Raw genomic sequence first — 12,659 nt, 5'->3', positions numbered from 1 at the left:
CGTGTTATAATCCAAATCCCCCACTAAGACTTGTAAGCACCAATTTTCATATGATTATCCACGAAACGCCAGTTGTAGTCTTTTCTGCTAGTGTTTTAAAACACTAATTTGAGCAACGTTATTTCGCAATTTCGATCTTTTGTGAACCTGGGGTGATGTATCAAGGTCTAAAGTAACCGTTTTATCAATTTTTGAAAAATCAAGAAAAAAGTGAAAATTTCCCTTCTCGCTACCTTAAGTCCTTTCGTCATTGACATAAATGAAAGTGCCCAATCTCTTCCCATGTGTTGTTGAATAACCGATGTAATTAAACATACACGGTGTTGTTATCAACGCTGGAGTTAGTAAGCTGGACCACACAGTGGAATTGCGTATAAATTGAACGAGCTCCTCTGCGTCTCAAATAATATATAACCATTTAACTGCTATTCAGAAAGTTCAATAATACAATAAATACAATATGAAAACAAATATTGTCTCCTTCTTTGCAAACATTATCTATCGGGAATATGTGCCCAGGTGGCAAAGAAGCAACAACAACTTGGATTGAATAATGCCCTTGGGATTTTCTGAGCAAAAGAGAAAACCGGGAGTTTTTCTAAATAAACTATAAGATATGATGATACTGTTACTTCGTTACGAAACGCGTGGAGGGGCTATTGATAGAGCCAGCGTCGGCAGTTGTGCACTGTATTGTTAGTTGCATTGGTCTCCATTCACTCCACTGTGTGCAGGTTGTTACGATAACTGGTTCATGTATTTCCAGGTCCAGAGAATTCCATACTGCATAACTTACTTGCCGACAGCTCTCATAGACATGATCTGAGTTACCAAATGAAATTATATAAATGCCAAAGGTGTGGTAATATTTTCGTTTTCACATTCCATGTGCGTTACTTTATAACAATAATATTTTATATCACATACTTCTGCGTCAAATATTGCATTGCCTGAAACAAAATTGATAATTAATTAAACATTACTCACTGAATTATACTTTTCAGATTTTAAGAGAAAAGATCTGAGAGGACAAGATGATATCGATAGTATTGGGAAAAAATTGTGTTCCGTTAATATGGGTTATTGTTAGTTGAGTGTCCTCGTTCTCTATGTCCGAAAATCTCTGGTTAGGTAAATATAGTTTTAAAATACCCACCTTAGCGTTTTAGGGGTGAATTTAAAATAGGTGAAAGTAAGCAATCAAACCATTTGATAGATAGAAAAGTGCAAGATGAATGAAATAGAATGGATGTAGATTCGAGGATTGAGTGAGAATGGGATTGCAATAGAGTAAATTTATTTTCTAAAGAGCATGTTTGATTAATGATTTATTATTTGATCTACTCTTTTTGTTGTTCTTTCTAGGAATATGATCTGTACTTTTATGTATGTCAATTATGAAAGGGTTCAAATATGTTATTGTTCGTTTTATTTCATATTCATGTATTTTGAAGTGTCAATGTTCACAGTTTTATATTTATACAGTTTCACGAAAGGTTAGAATTTTTGTAAATCCATTTTCTTAATGCACTTGATATAATTTTTTTATAACAATTATATATGTCTATTTTTAATTCTATAATCAAACTCAAACAAACTGTTTATATTTAGGAATAAATACTTTGATTTGATTATGTGATTTGTTTATAGTATGTTATTACTGTGCTTTTTTAGGTTTTACTTATTTCTGATACTTTTCAAAATGTAAATCTAGTGAAATTACTTTTCAAAAATGTCGATCATAATAAACACTGCATTATAACATGTCCTCAGTTGAGACACTTTTCTACATGTCGTGATCACAAACAGGTTACAATTTATTTTGTCCAGTAAAAGCTGTTGTGATAATAAGCTCCTTTCAATAAATGTTTCTCGTAAAAACACTTTTTGAAATGTGTGTATAGTAAAATCACTTTTAAAAGTGTCGTGATAATAAGAGTTTTTATATTTTCAATACGTGTTATGTGCAAAAACATCCCTGAAATGTTGCAATAACAACACTGACTGCAAGTGTTTCCATCAAATACACTTTTCGTAATTATGCAGATTAAGTGTTTTTTAAGTGAGTTTATAAGCACTTTGAATGTGTTACCACAAAACAGAAAACAATATTTTCGATAAAAAAAAAAACTTAATGTGTTTAATTATAAAAAAACTTAAAGGGATTTTAAAGTTGGGACAAAAATGTTTCATATTTTAAAACACTTGAATTTACGAGTGTAGCACGTTGTATGGGAAAGCAGGTAGCGAAATACGATTAAATAATACGAGGTTATTATCACACATATAAAAGTGCTTTCTCTCAGGACTCTTTTTCAAAAATACATTGAAAAATGTATATACAAGTTTTTTAACTGACACATTGTTATGAAAAGCCACGCAGTATTTGTATCAGAGACACATTTTAAAAGCGTCTGCACTGATAACGAGATTTAGAATCAATATCAATACACTGGTGTGTGACACACATGTATCTGCATCCGAAATACTATTTGGAAACGGTTTATGAGCAAAATTAAATGATACGTTTCGCGATCCTGCCTGGCATGAAAAAGTATTTATTTTTAACTAATAAAGTCCTCGAAAAAATGTGTTCTGGTGAATGTTACCAAAATATTTCGTATATTTCGTAATATATTATAAGCCTGTGCGTTATTTAATCTGTTTACCACAGTATAGCTCATGATTTGATTAGTATTTTTGCAGATTGGGTTTTTAATTCAGTAGATCGTTTTCACCTTGAGTGTATCAGGCTTTTTGTGTATCAGATTATATTGTCAAATATATTTGAATTCATATTGCACAATTCCGTCTAGTCGTTGTAAGTGCACTTTTACTACACGCTATTTTTTATTTGGGACAGTGCGGTGAGAAAGTTTGCTTGTAGAGGAGAGATGCGTTTGCCAATTGCGAGTTGTAAATGTCAGGTTCCATGTAATTGTGTTTTATGTCTATATGTTCAAGTGTGTGCATGTGTTTGCTAGGAGGCAGATTTGTCCCAGAGGGTTTCATATCAAAGTAGGTCGTGATGAACATGCTTTTAGTAGGTTTTATTTGTATGCAAAACATTATTCTGCATTTTAATTTGAACGTCAAAGATTCGAATTGTGCATGTCCATCTAGTCAATTTACGTGCACATTCACTACACTATATTCCATGGGGTTATTTTTAGGACAGTGCACTGTAGCGTAATGAAGGGCGCTTCAATTGACGAGGCACATAAGCCTAGATGCGTATTCAACTATTGTATTCTAGTAATCTCGTGTTTCTTGTTTATATATCCATATATGTGACTGTAATTACGATTACTTCCACTCAGGTGTACATCATTGCTGGTGGGCAGATTTGTCTCCAAGGGTAGGTTGTTCTGGACATAATTATACTAGGTATTATTTATGTGCAGAATTTATCCTCCGTGAATGTTTTGGCGTCAGAAATTTGAATTGCGCATTCACTACCAGTTATTTTAAACCGTCATTTGGCACAGTGCGTTTATAATATGAGGGCGCATTTACTTTGCGGTGTGATGCACCTTTGCTGAGTTGCAATTTCTAATCTCGTGTTTTATGTAGTTTCATGTTCATATGTTCGTATATAATTATAGAGTTTATTGTTGCCTACATTCAGGTATTCATTTGTGATATCAGTTTGCGATTATAATTATATTCAGAGTGGTGAATCAAATTTAATATGCTCGTCTTTTTAGAATTTCATGACAATCGGAAGACAGGGCGACATAATGTAATATGTCGAATATTAAGTAAAACAAATAAAAGTTACTTTCTGTACAGACTAACGAATAATGAGATCACGGATTTAGAATTAGTATAAAATAAAGCATATTACAAAAGCAATTAACATTATTTTTTACCAAATCACCACACTATTTATATTATCAAACAGGGTCAATCAGAATGAATGATTGAATAACAAGATATATTTAATAGGAATGAATGTGGTTGAAGTAATGCATTGCTACGAAGAGACCCAAATGATGCTGTAAAGAATCACATACACTCTGGTTGACACTTCCTTGGACAATTGCCATTACTTTTTGAGGTGGAGTTGCACTTAAGTAGAGTAACTCACCCGAACGTCAAGTTTCAAGTCTTATAATGAAAAAATATGTCTATTATATTATGAAACATCCGTATTTTTTATTAAAATACCATGTTTTAGTATTTTTGAAAGGGTGTTTGTCGGTGTAATATTTTGATGAAATTTAAACACATTGTAAACACACACACAAATATTAAAAAGATAAAACACTGAGTGTTTTACGGCGACATACATGTGACATTAATGTCTTCATGGGACACTTAATCCACCGAAGTTAACGCAATTAATCAGGTCGTCGTGACATTACCTTATTCAGGGAACAGTTTTATGTGCCCTGATGTCACTACGCTAATATACTCAAATATTTCAGGAGACAGCAACAGTCATTAACACCTAAGACACAAGATCATGGAAGGAAAATATGTATGTACTCCCTTATGGCCTTATTGACAGTACAAACTGAAAATCAAGTCACATGGCGAAGTACTTTGAGACATAATGGACTTTGATTATCCACATCTGGTGTACAGTGGCGGCGTTTCGAAACATCAAGCATTCTCACATGCGACTTAAAATTTGTTTTGACAAACAAAATCACTAACCATCTTTGTACCCAGAACACCTGACTATAAATGTTTAAAGGGCGGCAGTTGTAGCGCTGCGCATGTGCGACATTTGTGTTGACAAACATTGATTTTCCCACAATCCAGTGCACTCTTATAATGAAAATCACAAGTATGAGATGTGACCTGGGGGAGACGTATACCGCCGTTGATTCTTTTGATACCTTCCAGTCACCTAAAAAATACCCAATTGAAGCTCGGTAACGTCTCAGTTTGTACTCGTTGATGTTTATGCAGTGTTTCAATACACGGTTCATAAGTGTTTATGTATACGACATGTACCCACGTTCATAAGGCTGACTAAAACACTTTTCCCGAAAAACATTTCATTTGAGAGCAATTCATAAAACAATATTTCAACCTATAACACCAAACCATGTATGTTTCACGAAGTGTATGTTCAGGACACTGTTGCATGGAGTCTATAATCAAAGTATTTATTAAAAAAAAACGACATTATTATATAAATTTATTCATCATTATGCTAGAGGATACATAGCTAGAAAATAAAGGCGACATTCACATTAAATCATGAGGAAAACCACATTAAATTAAAGTATATATATTGTGAGGAGACATATTGTGAACGTTGCGACAAATTTATCGATTATAGAAATTTCCATAATAAACAATAATAAAATAAATGCGTGAGCGGTTACCTGTCATAAATTCAGTAGTAAATTAAATTAAAAATGCACAGTGATGTTATCAATGTTCAAGTTGGACAGGCGTTATTTTTTTGCGATCTAATCAATAGATTCATTTTCTTCATATCTATTATTCCATTGACACCTCAGTATTGAATGGTATCTGGTAGTGATTACCACACACCTGTGTGAACTGTGTGAGTATACTCTAATATTGAACACCATTATATGTTGTGTTTACATGTAACTGATAACGTGTGTCGTGTGCACGCTCATTCAACAATTGAATTATACATTTAGGAGCATGTGGCTTGTTTCAAATCATGGCTTTACGATCTTTAAATGCAATTCATAGAACCAGCATCGGCAGTTGTGCACTGCATTTTCATTTACAGCGGCCTCCATTCATTTGATTAGTGTGGGTTGGTACGATAAATGATTTAACTCAAATTCATGCATTTACAGAACCAAGAGAATTGCACACTGCGTGAATTCCTTGCCGACATCTTTAAGAGACATGATCTGAGTTACCAAATAAAATATAGAACCGTTAGGCAGAATTTAAAAGGAGTGCTCGAAGCAATAATGATAATTAATTAAACATTATTACCTGAATTTTGATAATATGTTTTTTCAGATTAAAGAGAAAAAGTAAAGGTTCGCTAAGAACACGCGATATGATTTTGACAATATTTGTTTGTTGTTGATTCAGTCTTTCCGTGCCAGAAGAGCTCTAATTAGATAAATATCCTTTTAAAAATACTACACTATACTATTTTAAGAGATGAAAATAGACAATCAAACTATTGGAGGGATATAAAATTGAAAGATGAATTAAATGAAATTGATATAGTGCATATATGCAGAGACGTGGATTGGTTGACAATGGGATTGCAATAGAGTAAATTGATTTTATTGAGCATGTTTCAGTGAAATAAATGAGTTTTCATTTGTCAAACAATTTTTCTTTTTCCTTGGAATTTGATATGCCCGTACAGACTGCATTCGAAACAACGATAGGGCAAAAGAATGAGCACGTTCATTTATATTAACGAAGAAAGAGACAGTTTAAAGATGTTGTTTGTTTCAGTTTATTACACATCTCTTTTATTACTCATCTATGTCCATGTTAACAATTATTGGGTATTGTTTATACAGTTTCGCGAAAGGTGTTAATTTCAATAACTATTCAGATGAACATAGTGTCTAAACTTGACTAAGTAGTTTGTTTATTGTACGTATTGAATTGTATTTTGCATTTAATCACTTTTTAAAATGTTTTATAAACACTTTTTTCGATGCATAATTCTGGTGGAAGCATTTTTCAAAATATATGTCCAGTAAAACACTTTCCATAGTGCTGTGATGGTGAAAACATGTCCTCGATTGAGATACTATTACACGTGTCGTGATTATAAACACTTCACAAAATGTGTCTAGTAAAAACACTATTGCTGTGTTAAGCAATACTTGTCAATACATGTTTGCAGTGAAAGAACTTTTCAAAATGTGTGTCTAGTAAAGCACTTTTAAAGTGATAATAAAAACGTTTCTAATAAAACACATAGTGTGATGTGTTATATGCAAAAATATTCCAGCAATTTTGCATTCAAAAACACTGAATTAAAGTCTACTCACTTTACATAAGTATGAAAATTATAATCATTATATGTGTTTTAAAGCGGATACAAGCCTATAAACACTCTAATAATGTTTTACCTCACAAAAGTAAAAACAATATTTTAAAAGTGTATTGTCGTAATATAAATCATTTAAAAATAAAAAAAAAATGATTGGTAATTTTAAATTGAGGAAAAAACACTTAACAGTGCATTTGGAGAACCCATATACATAATCTTAATACAACCTCACATAAACAAACTCATACAATCAAGAATTACTAAACAATACCTATATGTGAAATCACCCATTCCTCCCTCGCCAGTCATACAACGAATGATAAATACCCGATGTCAGCACTGCATACATTCCACTGATGCTATTTAAGATTGTCTGCGAAATTATGTCCGTGAAACCTTTTAAATCATTTTTCAGGTATACGAATGCATGTATATGAGAACAAGTCATCTAGTGATTCATGCAAGCGTCTTGCCGGTGCATGTAAACGTCAGCAAAGGCAATTGTTCAACAAACATTTATTCTAATGGATTTGGGGAATGATTCGTGTCCGGTTACTATGGATACAGCTATCGTTAGAAGGATTCTTTACTATTAGAGATATGGTCATTTTTAATGAGCAGGATAATTGGAAGCGTTTCCTTGGAACAAAGTACATGTCAGTTGAATGCATAACACAAACAAAACGAATTATGTGTTCAGTGAAAGCAAGAAGTTGTAAAAATAAAAACCTATTCACAGCGAAAATTTCTTCAAATTTGTGGTTTAGTGAAGACACTTATAAAAATGCTGTGATTAATATGATTCCACATCCAAATGTCGTTAGGGTTACACAAATCAAAATTGTAAAAGTTTGGAAGGGAAATTTAGTTACTGAGATATGATATGACTTTATTACATTTACTGGAATATCTCATTACAGTCGTTGCACGACATGACGTCGAATCCACGATACAATAAATTATGACCTAGAGTGTGCACCAACGCATAGACAACAACTAACTAAAACAAAGGGGTGTTTTTGTCAACATAATGAATGAAAACAGATTATGACATGGATAATGAGAAAACAAATGAAAATTGTAGTCGGGGAAGGTCGCGACACAATTCAAAGCCGTTGCCATTTGTGGAGCTATACACCTAATACATATGATGACACTTTTTATCATCAAACCGTAGAAAATGACGAATTACTAGAAGACATCCCCTTCCAGTTCTAAGTATCGTATATGTACTTACGTAATTACAGTAATGAATAATTATAATGAATCAATATTCAACTAATATGATTGTTGGTTTGTATGCGCTTTGTAGATGTGTTTGTGACATTGGAAATGTACTTATTTCAGTATTGCTTCAATCTATTCAAAAATGTTTATTCTTATGGGGAGTGTGTGCCACTAAATTTCTAGTCCGTCCCAACCGCTAAAAAAATTAGCGCGTAAGATATATCGAATATTAAGATCTTGGGGTCGACATATCATTATGCAACTAAGCTGTATCGAGAAAATAGAGCATGCAGCACAGATATTAAAACCAAAATCACGACTCAATTGTTGGCAAATAATAGTTGACCCATTAAATGACTTCACTATAAACGGACCAAGTCAATTTTAAATAAACACTTATAAATACAAAGATATACGTCAATTTGAAAAAGAAACTGCGTGCGCTTAGGGGTAAATTGAAAAAAACAGTTTTGTTGTCAATAACTGGATGATTCTCTTGTACAGAATGATAGGCGCCATGTTCATATTTTACCTGATAATGTATTTTGGCCACTTGCTGCATTTCTTTACAATACACCTCCTTAGATGTAGCTATTGCAGTTTTATTCAGCAGGGATCTCGCAGTTATATCGTATATATCGATTAAAGTGAAGTATTTATTTAAAAATATTCTAGGAATATCGGACAGATCTTAGATAGAGTATGTGCCTCATAAACGAAGTGATTGGCGATAGAAAGTTTGTCTTGTAACTTGATTTAAAGATGCAAATTTTTCATAAATATTGATGCAGAGGTTAGTCTGAAGCGGATGATGGTGGCTGGATAAATCACTGAGAATTGAGCAAAGTATTTTTAGAATAACAAGACTGAGAAAAAATCTGCTACTTTTTTATACAATGATCATGGGAGCAAGTAGCCAAAACAACGTTTGCTGTTTTTATGATTCAAAAGAACTAATTTGATAATGTTTTATCAACATGCAGAATGAAAAAGGGGAGGTCGTGACACATTTCGAAAGTGTGAAAGACTGCTGCCATCAGTGAAGCTATGCGCCTAATACATATACAGGTACTGACGTATGATGGGACTCCGCTTCATATTCTTATACAATTTTTCAATAATTTCGCCAACTTTAATACCTTAGAATTACTAAAAATAAAAGTCGTCGTCAGAGATAGTGAAAGATGTGAGGAACTGTTATCCTTTAAAAGTAAGTGCCGTATATACACTTACGTAAATACAGAAAAGTTGTCATGTCCAAAAGTATATTTAGGAGCAAAAGTAAACAACAAATGTGATCTGGGGTTTTAATGCGCTTCAGGGATACGCGTAGCATTATCATACGAAAAACTAGCTATGTACTTGTTCAATTTTGCTTAAATTCAAACCATAAAATTATGGTGTGACACTAAGATTCTAGTCGAGCCCTGATAATGAGGTCACGGGGTTGACATATTAATGAGATACGTGCAACTGAGCTATTTCGATAAACTAGAACGAGCCAGTGGCGGATCCAGCAAAATGTATTGGGGGGGGGGGGTCCAAGCTTCGCTTAAGATATACGGAGCATAAATTGCAGATAAGCTATGCGTAATCCAGATGATATGAATTGTCATGCGTTTGGGGGGGGGTGCCCCCTGGCCCTCCCTCTGGATCCGCCACTGGAACGAGCAGCACAGATACTGAAACCAAAATTATGATTGACCCATTAAATGACTACGCCTTAAACGCCTTAATTTTGTGAGGTATAAACGAACTTAAACGGACTCACGTCAATTGAAAATAAACATTCATAATTATACACATGTACGTGCGCTCAGAGGGTATGTCAAATTGATATGGACATGTATGCATCCAATAACTCTCTTGTATTGAAAGGTAGACACCATGTGCATATTACACATGATAATTGTAAATTTCATAATTAGACACAGGTTTCTTTCCATCACGATTCATTATATAATTCGGTAGAGTCATCATTTGAATACAGAGTGTTAATTCTTCTTATGTTTAGAAGAAAAAAATACTCTGCTCGTGAATACAGGCGAGATTATGTATGAATACCCCTCTCGGTCCTCGGTCAAAAGTAATCATTAAATGTAAAACAATGGACCCAAGATGTGAATTTTCCTGCTTCTGTGCGTCTCAATTTTTTACCATACTTCGGTTTAAAAAACATTCGTTAGTTAACGATACCTGCCGAGTACAGTAACGAAGGAATACTGCGCAGTTTGGGTATATTTTTCTACAGCTTCATCGCAGGCTGTGTGTCGCTAGAGCGTGTGTGTATGTATTAACTATTTCTGTATACAATGAGCAAATGAATGTAGATGAATAAAAATAATATATTGGGAGTTCATTAATAAAGAAAGCTTCTGAATATAAATATCTAGGACATTGGTTTACAAGGAACCTGCCTGATCATATCCAATCTAAAACACAAATTGAGAAATGTTATATCCTCTATTATGGCAGTGTAAAGAAAGTAGATTATGGCGTGTCACCCTTGAATAAAAGTCACATAATGCACAGTAAATGTATTATCGGCGCAAGCATACATGCAGTGAATTAATGTTGTAATACTTGGTGATCAAAGATTTATCACTGTGGCAAGCCGGTTAACAATTATGAAACTAAAATATTACACACGACCGTTCCACTTTGAAGAGTACAAAGTGTTAACAAATATATTTAACAATTTAATTAGTATATATGAAGGTTTCACAAAATGTTTGGTAAACATGTTAAATTAAACAATTATATATTATATTATAACAAAATTGTGAAAGATATTATCAAAACTCCTTGGACAGCAGTTTGAAGCGAGAAACTCGTACCGTTAGGCTTATGAGAAAAATAGGCAGATGTATGTGTTCCTGTTGTGGAAATGATATTGACACATCTTAGATTGTAATTTCTAAAACATTGTTAAAATAAGGTACTTTTAAATATGTTAAGCTGATCTATTTCAAACACATACTTGATTTATTTTGAATGTTATTGAGTATTTATTGGATGAGAAAAAATTGATATTATCATTATAATTTGACATTGTCTTAATATGTCGCATTTCTGCTTTGAGAGATTAGTGATGGCGCGATGTACATAATATGTCTAACTTGATCAGGGCGAAATGAGCTAATAACGTCTCCTTTCTCGGTGATTAACAGTGACTAATGGACAGTGATCTGTCACCTCGGATTCGTGGGCACTGACTTTATAATGCTAAACGAACTCGAAAGATGTGCCATTGTAAGCAATACGCATAATGCCCGCTCACTATATTAGTGACAGTGTGCACACATTAGCATTGACTGTCATGAAACACAATATGACAGAATGTTGATAGGTGTCCAATCTAGCAGATTCATCCTTTACATTTTAAACTTGCCACAATGACCTGATCCGAATAAGATGCAATACGTTATGTCGAGTCTGATCTGTAACCACATGCAGAGATGTGTTGTTAGTAAAGTGTTAAGCAAGTGTAATGTCAAATGTGAGTTCTAACTCACTTGATTCATTCTGTCTTTTCATGTTGTTTTTGCCATGCAGATCATTATATTCAGTAAATCATACTAACTATAAGTGCAAGAATTTCCACGTTCACAATCAATTTACACATGATAACCTATTGAACACAATGTTTTTCGACGATCGTGGCTTTTAAAACACTCCAATAATCCTACTGAGAATCAACAACAGTGAAATGTTTCCATTCATAATTAAGTGGTAGTTTTCAAAATGCAAATATGTTCACTTGTTTCCGATTGAATCAAATCACAGTGTAACACGAAGCATTTATGTCCAATGATACACAGCGTGATGTGCGTCTGAATTAATAGTGCTCTCAATCAGACGATGTTACTTATTTTTAGTGCTTACTCAATCAAGGCCAAATATCTAGAATTATATGTGCTATTATTTGTACATGTAGTTTGATCATGTTGTCTTTGAATATTGACTAGTCTTAAATTCAAAATTGGTCATTAAATTCATAAATATTACAGAATTTCAGGTCAGAATTGAGCGCATGTTCAATGGCACGGCATTTCACGATTTGTCGGTGTAGCATAACGGCGCTTTTATTTATTTCATCATATATTACTCCATCTTATCTCACATTCACATGCTCTGTAAATTTAAGTGTTTTAAAATATAACATCATTTTTGTCCCACCTTAAAATCACTTTAAGCGTTTTATAGTTAAACACATTAAGTGTTTTTCTTAAAATCGCAAATAAGTTTTTTTACTACACTGCTGCTTTATAATAAAATATGTTTACTGTTTTGTGGTAAAACATTTAAAGTGTGTATAAGCTTGTCCTCACTTCAAAAAACACAAATGTTTATAATCTGCATAATTAAAAATATGAATTTTTTTTTCATCAGAAACATGTATAAAAAGTGTTTATTATCTCAACACTCTTAAAAGTACTTTTACTAGACACACATTTTGTGT

Source organism: Saccoglossus kowalevskii, chromosome 3 (assembly GCF_978046115.1).
Source record: "Saccoglossus kowalevskii chromosome 3, keSacKowa6.1, whole genome shotgun sequence".
Lineage (NCBI taxonomy): Eukaryota > Metazoa > Hemichordata > Enteropneusta > Harrimaniidae > Saccoglossus > Saccoglossus kowalevskii.
This window is presented reverse-complemented; position numbering follows the sequence as displayed.